The 7,896-nt window shown below is 34.9% G+C and overlaps 1 long non-coding RNA gene across 2 annotated transcripts; it reads left to right on the forward strand.

Annotated features, from left to right (window-relative positions):
- The first annotated feature begins 1,967 nt into the window (after nucleotides 1–1,967).
- Nucleotides 1,968–3,088, forward strand: LOC147380737 (uncharacterized). 2 transcript variants are annotated; one of them, XR_015175160.1, is made up of 4 exons: nucleotides 1,968–2,014; nucleotides 2,126–2,644; nucleotides 2,855–2,937; nucleotides 3,028–3,088. It is a non-coding gene; the product is annotated as an uncharacterized LOC147380737 (long non-coding RNA). The 2 variants fall into 2 exon arrangements; XR_015175161.1 differs by having other exon boundaries at nucleotides 3,032–3,087.
- The last annotated feature ends 4,808 nt before the right edge of the window (nucleotides 3,089–7,896 follow it).

Consider the following 7,896-nt stretch of genomic DNA (forward strand, 5'->3'; position numbering starts at 1 on the left):
ACAGAGAGTAACTCTCTCTCTCGTCTCTCTCGCTGAAACGCTCTCTGTCTCTCATCCTTTCTCGTTGAAACCCTCTCTTTCACTTTCTCTCTCTCTCTCTCTCGCTCTCTCTCTCGTCTCTCTAGTTGAAACACTCTCTGTCTCTCATCCTCTCTCGGTGAAACCTTCTCTCTCTCTCTCTCAGTCTCTCTCGCTCTTGCTCTAGCTAAAAATACATCCCTCTCAACCCTCTCTCTCACTCTCAACATTCGACCTAGCTTCGTGAAATTTACAGGCAGAAATGGCAAGAAGCAATTACAAAACCTTAGCCCTTCAATCGTGAAACAAATTCTTCCTCTGGTTGAGCAACCCCCCCCCCCCCCCCCCTTGTACATGGATTTAGTTAAAAGGAGAGAAGATTTCATCCCCAAACCAGAAGAAACTCGACAATTGGTACGTATTATCTCCCATTATTATTAAATCTAGTATTCCCAAAACCTGATCGTGTATTTTTTTTTCTTTAAATTTTAATGTTGACATATTCTTTTCTTCATTTATATTCGATGGGCTCTACTAAGATTCTTGTAATTTAAAAAATGACTTTAATTGTAAGAGATTTTGCCTTTGTTTTTATTTGGTCGTTTCTAGTGGACTTTTATCTTTAGTGAAGAATATACCAAACCCTTCCTCCATGCAGTTTATAGATGAATTAAAAAGGGTTTACGTTTCTCAATACAGTCTATTGAGAATCGTTGTTTAGAATGAATGGAGATCATAGAGTGAGGTGCACATTTTCAAGAGAGTGCTCATCCAGGAATTATATGTGATAGTTGTTAATTAAAATGAATATTAGAATGAGGAGCACATTTTCAAGCATGTCATCCTACGTTATCTGAGATGTATGTCCAATAATGTATCAGGGGATGCTAACAATTATCATATAAAACCTTTCTACATGTACCTTCTTGAAGGTCATCCATTTTTTTGCTATAATGGTTTGTAGTTGTTGCCCGTCTCCTTGATGGAGATCTGCTTATGTCCTGTTTATCTGCCAGATCATCTGTTTTGGCAATCAGATAACAGCCCTAACCAGAAAAAATCAGTTTACTGCTAGATCCATGTAAGTTTCCAGACCATCTGTCATGAGCTCTGCAGGTGATTATTTTCATATGCCATGATTGGGTGCTTGCCATTTATAGAATCCAGTGTAGGACCTGTCTTTAATAATACTCCATTTGAAACAGACTAGTGGTGCTCATTCATGTTGAGAGTTTTTGATATACAGACGGACTTGTGAGATGATGTTTATTAATAATTACATATGATTGTCGACTTAATGTCATCATCTGTGGTTACAATGTGATTTTCAATTGTTCCTAAATTGATTTGTCTGAGAAGTAATAAAGGGTATGGTTTTAAATTCTGATTTCTTTCTCTTTTCTCTCAAGGGAAACTTCCCTTCTTCAAACTAGAAATCTTATGATTTAATCATTGGCTTTCTCTCAATAATTCAAGTTGGGTACATGTATGTCATGCAATTCTGCAGATAAAGGCATATTACGATGTTTCCAGGAATCTTCTTATAAAGTTTCAAAGAGGACACAATTGATGAAACTCCGAGACTAGCACAGGTGATAAGTGTAGATGAAGTTTTTTGCTTCTCTGAGAATAATATAATTGACTCTTGTCATTCACGTGGTTCATGACTTTTGGGGTGTTCTATGTTGCCGGTTGTTACTGCTTTACTCAATAGCACCTCTTAGCCAACAGTAATCCTCTATAGATTTTCTCACTATTTGGTTTATTTCAAGTGAATCATTCTCTTTCACATTCCGTTTACGACTATATTTTGATTAGATTCATCATTCAATGTTTTTACAAAGCCAAGAAAAATTCCACAGCCATTTTCCTATAATTTATGTTCAGTACTTTATTCTTTTGCAGGCTGGATACTACTGCTCGGTTTGTTATGTGTTGTTGTGTGTTTATGTAAAGGATTCTGCATACTACTTGGACCATATCAATGGGAAGAAATGTATGTGGCTGGGTTGTCCATAAACATATCACTTAATGTATTTATTCTCATGAACCATTCTTTCCCGTTTTTTTTTATTGTTTCTTATAGTTCTTCCAACTTGCTTCTTAGATCAAAGAGCTTTGGGTATGCCAATGCGGGTAGAGCGGGCATCTCTTCGACAGGTAACATACCATTTCATTAGTTAACAGGCCCTATGACTAAGCACTACAAATATCACCACTTTGTTTTACTGGGAAATTAAGACAAGCCAGTAGACATGAATATAATTCAGATGGATATAGAGAACTTATTGTCTTATAGTCCTGAGTTGGGATTTCTTATTTGCAGAAAATAAGGTTTCCAATTCAGGGAACCTCTAGGAGTAGCCACAAAGTACATTGGGTCTTTTACAAATTATGAAATGACAAAAACATACATGCAAATAATAACTATTTTAGAACACTGAACTCTTAAACATCCAAGATGCATCAATGTTTGACATGTGACCAAGATAAGCCTCTTGAGACCCAAATATTCCATGTAACACACAAGCAGTAGTAGGAAAAGTTTTCCAATGTTTGCACAGGTCCAAGATCGATTTTGAAATTCTCAAGAAGCAGAAAGTTGAGGGAAGCTTTACGGAGCAAGGTAAGATTTCAAGAGAAAAGAAAATCCAAATACTTTAAGGTTATGTACCACCACGACGTACTTGTATTGATTAACTAAATTTTCATACTTAAACCTGGAAACCATATTTTCCTTTGCTCGATAGTTGAAGAGGCATGGGGTTCACTCCCACCTTATCTGTGAAAAATAAAAGAGAAAAAAAAATAATGATAAGTTTTATCTTGGTTTCAGATTTAGATGACCGGATCCTAAAACAACAACAAGAAGAGGAAGAACGGAAGCGCCAACGCCGAGAAAGGAAGAAAGAGAAGAAGGTTAGTAACACTTTACATGGATTTACTTTTTTTCTCTCTTTAGTTTTATTATTTCAAAATGGTTTTATGGCTGATTTATTCTGGTCTAAGAAAGAGAAGGCGGCAGTGGAAGATGCTGAGGGAGACCCTGATGTTGCAGCAATGATGGGATTTTGGAGGTTTCGGTTCATCCAAAAAATGAATAATGCCTTCGAAGTTTTTTTCAATGTTACCATGTCTTTCACCTGTATGAGAGAGAGAGAGAGAGAGTGTGTGCATGTTGCCTGAGTTTTCTTCTAGAAATTGATTTTTTCAGAATGACTGAATTCTTTGTGAGAGAACAGTCTAATCTAGTTATGTTTATCTTCCTTGAGGTTAAAGATTTTTTATTCTGTTTTTCAATACTTCTGGTCATCATTTTCATCTGTGACACCTGTCTACAAATGAAGCATTGCATCTTCTCAAAATCCAAACTTTAATCTCCTCCAATTTGAGATGCACTAAAAGTTCCATACTCTGATTATCTTTCATGAAAAAAAAAAAAAAAAAAAACATCTACACTAATAACGGAAGGAGATGTGATCATTGGAAATTGATTATTAGTTATTTTGTTATTGAAGTGACGATGAAACCCATTTCGAATATAAATTATTTGTTTTGGTTCCGGTGGATTTCTGATTCCACTACGAAAATAGGTGCATATAGAAAGATCCAGTTGGGTATCAAGAGGGCATGTTCAATAAGAAAGGGGGAAAATTGGAAAATATTCCCTCTAAAGGAACTGGCCTTGACACTAGCATGTCCTCCTAGAACTAAATATGTTCTGATTCCAATGCAGAAATAGATGTACCCAAAATCTGGATAATCTACTCTGATTTAATTGGATAATTCTATTTCTAAAACAGTTGTATACAAAATCAGGGTAATCTGCTCGGATTCTAATCAGGTACCAGGGAGGTGTATAGTGAAACCCTTTCCTTAATAACATAGTAAGATTTTTAGCCTTACTAAGGGTAGTTTTGCTCAAATGGATTACAACATCAGAAATCCAACACCACAGCTCTCTCTGAGTTTCATCGAAAAACTAGAAAATTCTTTTGAAAAATGGACAGCTACCAGACTTCCACATAACTCCCAAACAATGAAAAATACTTCTTTTTTTGAATTTTTTTGTCCGCTACAACCATGAAGCATCTGATCATGTTTTTAGATGCCAAGAGGTCCAAGGTACCCTTAGTAAGGGTGAAATCCTTTACTTAGACTAGGGGGCTCCTAGTGAAATGTAGTACATAAGTTACATAACCAATGACATAACTTGGTGATGATAATGTGCGATTGTGCTTGGGCACTTTTTTGAAGAAAATGCAGCATCAAATTAAGCCAAAATTCCAAGCATTGCAGGTTTAAAGTGGAGTTTCCAGAAAGGAAGAAATTTTTTTTTAAAACATTTAGAAAAGATCTAAATTGAGAAAAATAACTATAATTGAAAATCTTCATGTGTATTTATATAGGAAACTGTCATGTACACATCGGGAACCACCTAAAAGGCAGAACCCCAAAGAAAGGAATTGGTCTTGTGTTTTTCCCATATCACTCTGTTGTCGAGACAATCTTATCTTCGTCTACGTCAAAAGCCTTCCTTGCTTGCTTCAGTTTCTCATGCATAGAAAGAAGTTCTGTACATCAGTGAAGTTTTGGCGTATCCTGCATGATCAAAGAGTTAAAAGACACCAAACCAATCAGAAGCACAGTAAACATACCAAACAACCTACACTATTATTAAAGAGTGTAAAAATATGATTTGTGAATTCTCACTTTTGAAAGAAAATACACAAAATTCAAATATGAAGGCACATGCCTTCATCCCAATTTATACCTGTAGCAATGCAAATACACAAAATTCAAATAGTTCCAATCATTTGTTAGATAAGTGGATGGAGCTAGTAAGAAAAGATATGAAGGCACATGCCTTGTCTTAACAAATGGCTATTTTTCATGATGACAACAGTAATTTCAATAAATGATAGATAATAATATTGCCTGAAATATTTGTTGGGTTTCCACATACAAATGGCTACTTCAATTTGTTAACTTTTTGACGAGAAATAATTTAATAATAACTCATGATTACTTCAGTTAATCTACAAAATCTTTGATTATTGCTTGATTTGTTAGTTCACTTGTATAGGTCAAAGTTCAAATCAATATGGACCCAGCAAAGAATCTAGACTATGTTCAAAGGTATGTTTCATGGGCGATCCCATTGTTATGATATAGTCTTGAATCTATTTGGTGATTGATCACCAAGGATGTACAGTACACTTATACACAAAATCACAAATTAGGTGTCACAGGCGTAGTATGGGAGCTTCTTTGGTCGAGCTGTAAAATGACTCTGGTTGTAATTCTTGGGACTTAGTGAGTCACAATGGTTGGCATTTTGGGTTTCAGATACATAGAGCTCGTTTTAGGGTCATGGGCACCCAAAAAAACCCACAATATAACAATAAAATATAAAACAAAGAACACACACAACAACACATGACCTGTGTTATTCAGCATCGTGCCTACATTCATGGATGAGATGAGAGTGACTTACCACCTATCTCAGACTACAGGAACCCTAGTGTTCTTGTTCTCTGAAATCTTCTCTTCTTTTAACTAATCTATGTACAAGGGGGGGAGTTGCTCAACCAGAGAAGAATTTGTTTCACGATTGAAGGGCTAAGGTTTTGTAATTGCTTCATTGCCATTTCTGCCTGTAAATTTCACGCAGCTAGGTTGAGTGTTGAGAGTGAGAGAGAGGGTTAAGAGGGACGTATTTGGAGATAGAGTGAGAGCGAGAGAGATTGAGAAAGTGAAAGAGAGGGTTTCAATGAGAGAGGATGAGAGACAGAGCGTTTCAGCGAGAGAGACGAGAGACAGTTCTACTCTCTGTTTCGTTTGGTTTTAAGATGACAGGGAGGTAACACTAATTATGTAAAAGATGGAGGATGGCGCTGTAATATATGTATAAATTTATATTCACCGAGATCAAATCACGTCCGTCAGATCGCGTTAGATCGAACGGATCACATAAGTTTGTCAAACGGTTAGGCAAAGCGTTAGCCAGGGAACGGGACCTATATATATAGGGTAGCGTTCAATGACTAACTTTTTGACAAACTTTTGGCAAAACATTTTTCAAAACATGAGTTAGAAGTTTTGGAATGGGCTGATTTTTGGGGAGGATGATCTCTACGGTGAGGAGATCGTCCTCACCAAAATCAGCCCATTCCAAAACTTCTAACCCATGTTTACAAGTTGAAAAATCGTAGACCGTCCATTTTTTGTAAACTGTTTTTGATAGGGTTAGAAGTTTTGGAATGGGCTGATTTTTTATGATGATGATCTCGTCACCGTAGAGATCATCCTCATCAAAAATCAGCCCATTCCAAAACTTCTAACTCATGTTTTGAAAAATATTTTGCCAAAAAGTTTGCTAAAAAGTTTGCCATTGAACGTGACCCATATATATATATATATATATATATATATATATATTCAATATAATTTTATTTGACCCATTTGAATTGATTTGCTAAATTTTGAGTTGAATCAATTCGATAAAAATTCAAATCGAGTTTTAAAATTATGTTTTAACAGTTTAAAATTATTGTATATTTTAATAACTCTAAAATACATAGACCAAATCAATTGATGTCGATGATGATATACTCATCTCCATCTTCATCATTATCTATGCAAGTTATATAACTAGTTTTGGAAAGGGAAAATAAATGTTTTTTTTTTTTCTATTGATTTATAAAAGATGACCATAGTCAAAAGGCACATCATTAATTTTAAAACATAGATATTCTAAAATAAACATGTTTCTTTAAATCTTAAAAATTGTTGAAAGGGTAATTATGGTATTTTTTATTTTAAATATCCCTTTTAGAATAATATTTAATAAAATGAGTCCATATATCTTTAGAAGGGACTTTTTGACACAAATTTCAAAAGATAAGTTTTTGGGGTCATTGTCCCTAATTTCAGTCGTATTCTTAATCAAGTAAAATAAATGTTCCCATACCCAAATAATTTGGGACTGTTGGCCATTTGCCAGCCCTAATTTTGCTGAGATAAGTGTGAAGTAAGAAACATTTAAATTAATAAAAGATTAATAATTTTAAATCAAAAGAACTACCTAGTTGACGCGGCCAAGTTTTCATTAACAAATGCTGATGTTATTAGAATATTGGATGAGTGAACTGAGTTCTCGGATGAGTCAATGCCATGGACGATTCAAGTTGACTATCTCGCCCAAATACACACCCTTCAAAAAACATGTCTTCAAACTTTTGGGCATTGAAGGTGAATTTTTTGAAATTATTTGAACGTTATCTTCAATAAAGTATCCTCCTCATGCCTCCATTAGCAAGATGAGAAGATTCAAAACTCCATATAACCTAAGGGCATCTCCAATTTCTTTTAAAGCCCATAACCTAAATCATCAAATTTGATTTGTTGAATGATTATAAATAAAAGAGGTGAAGAATCGAACCTGATTCTAGAGTTTCAGGGAGGTTGGGAAACTAAGAAAGAGAGAGAGAGAGAGAGAGAGAGAGAGAGAGAGAGAGAGAGAGAGAGACAAAACCAATTAACGGCTATGACTAAAAGATGCCGTTATTTCTTTGGTATTACCGGCATTTACAAACCGTCGTTACTGTTGAAATAATAAACTTGATTTATTATAGTTTGTCTCTAGAGTTTCTAGAATTTTCTTGTAATTACTAGAGTTTCTAGAATTTTCTTTTATTTACTAGAGTCTCTAGAAATACTCTTGTATTTTCTAGAACACTCATTTATTAATTGGTATATAGGAAGTATCTAGAATAATCTAAGTCATTTAATGGTGTATCTAGAATTGTCTATAAAGTCCTATAAATAGAGATGTTCTCCCACCATTTTGTATCAACTAAAAAAGATCAAGTTGAG

Source organism: Akebia trifoliata, unplaced genomic scaffold (assembly GCF_017979445.1).
Source record: "Akebia trifoliata isolate Shusen 1 unplaced genomic scaffold, ASM1797944v1 Contig01035, whole genome shotgun sequence".
Classification (NCBI taxonomy): Eukaryota; Viridiplantae; Streptophyta; class Magnoliopsida; order Ranunculales; family Lardizabalaceae; genus Akebia; species Akebia trifoliata.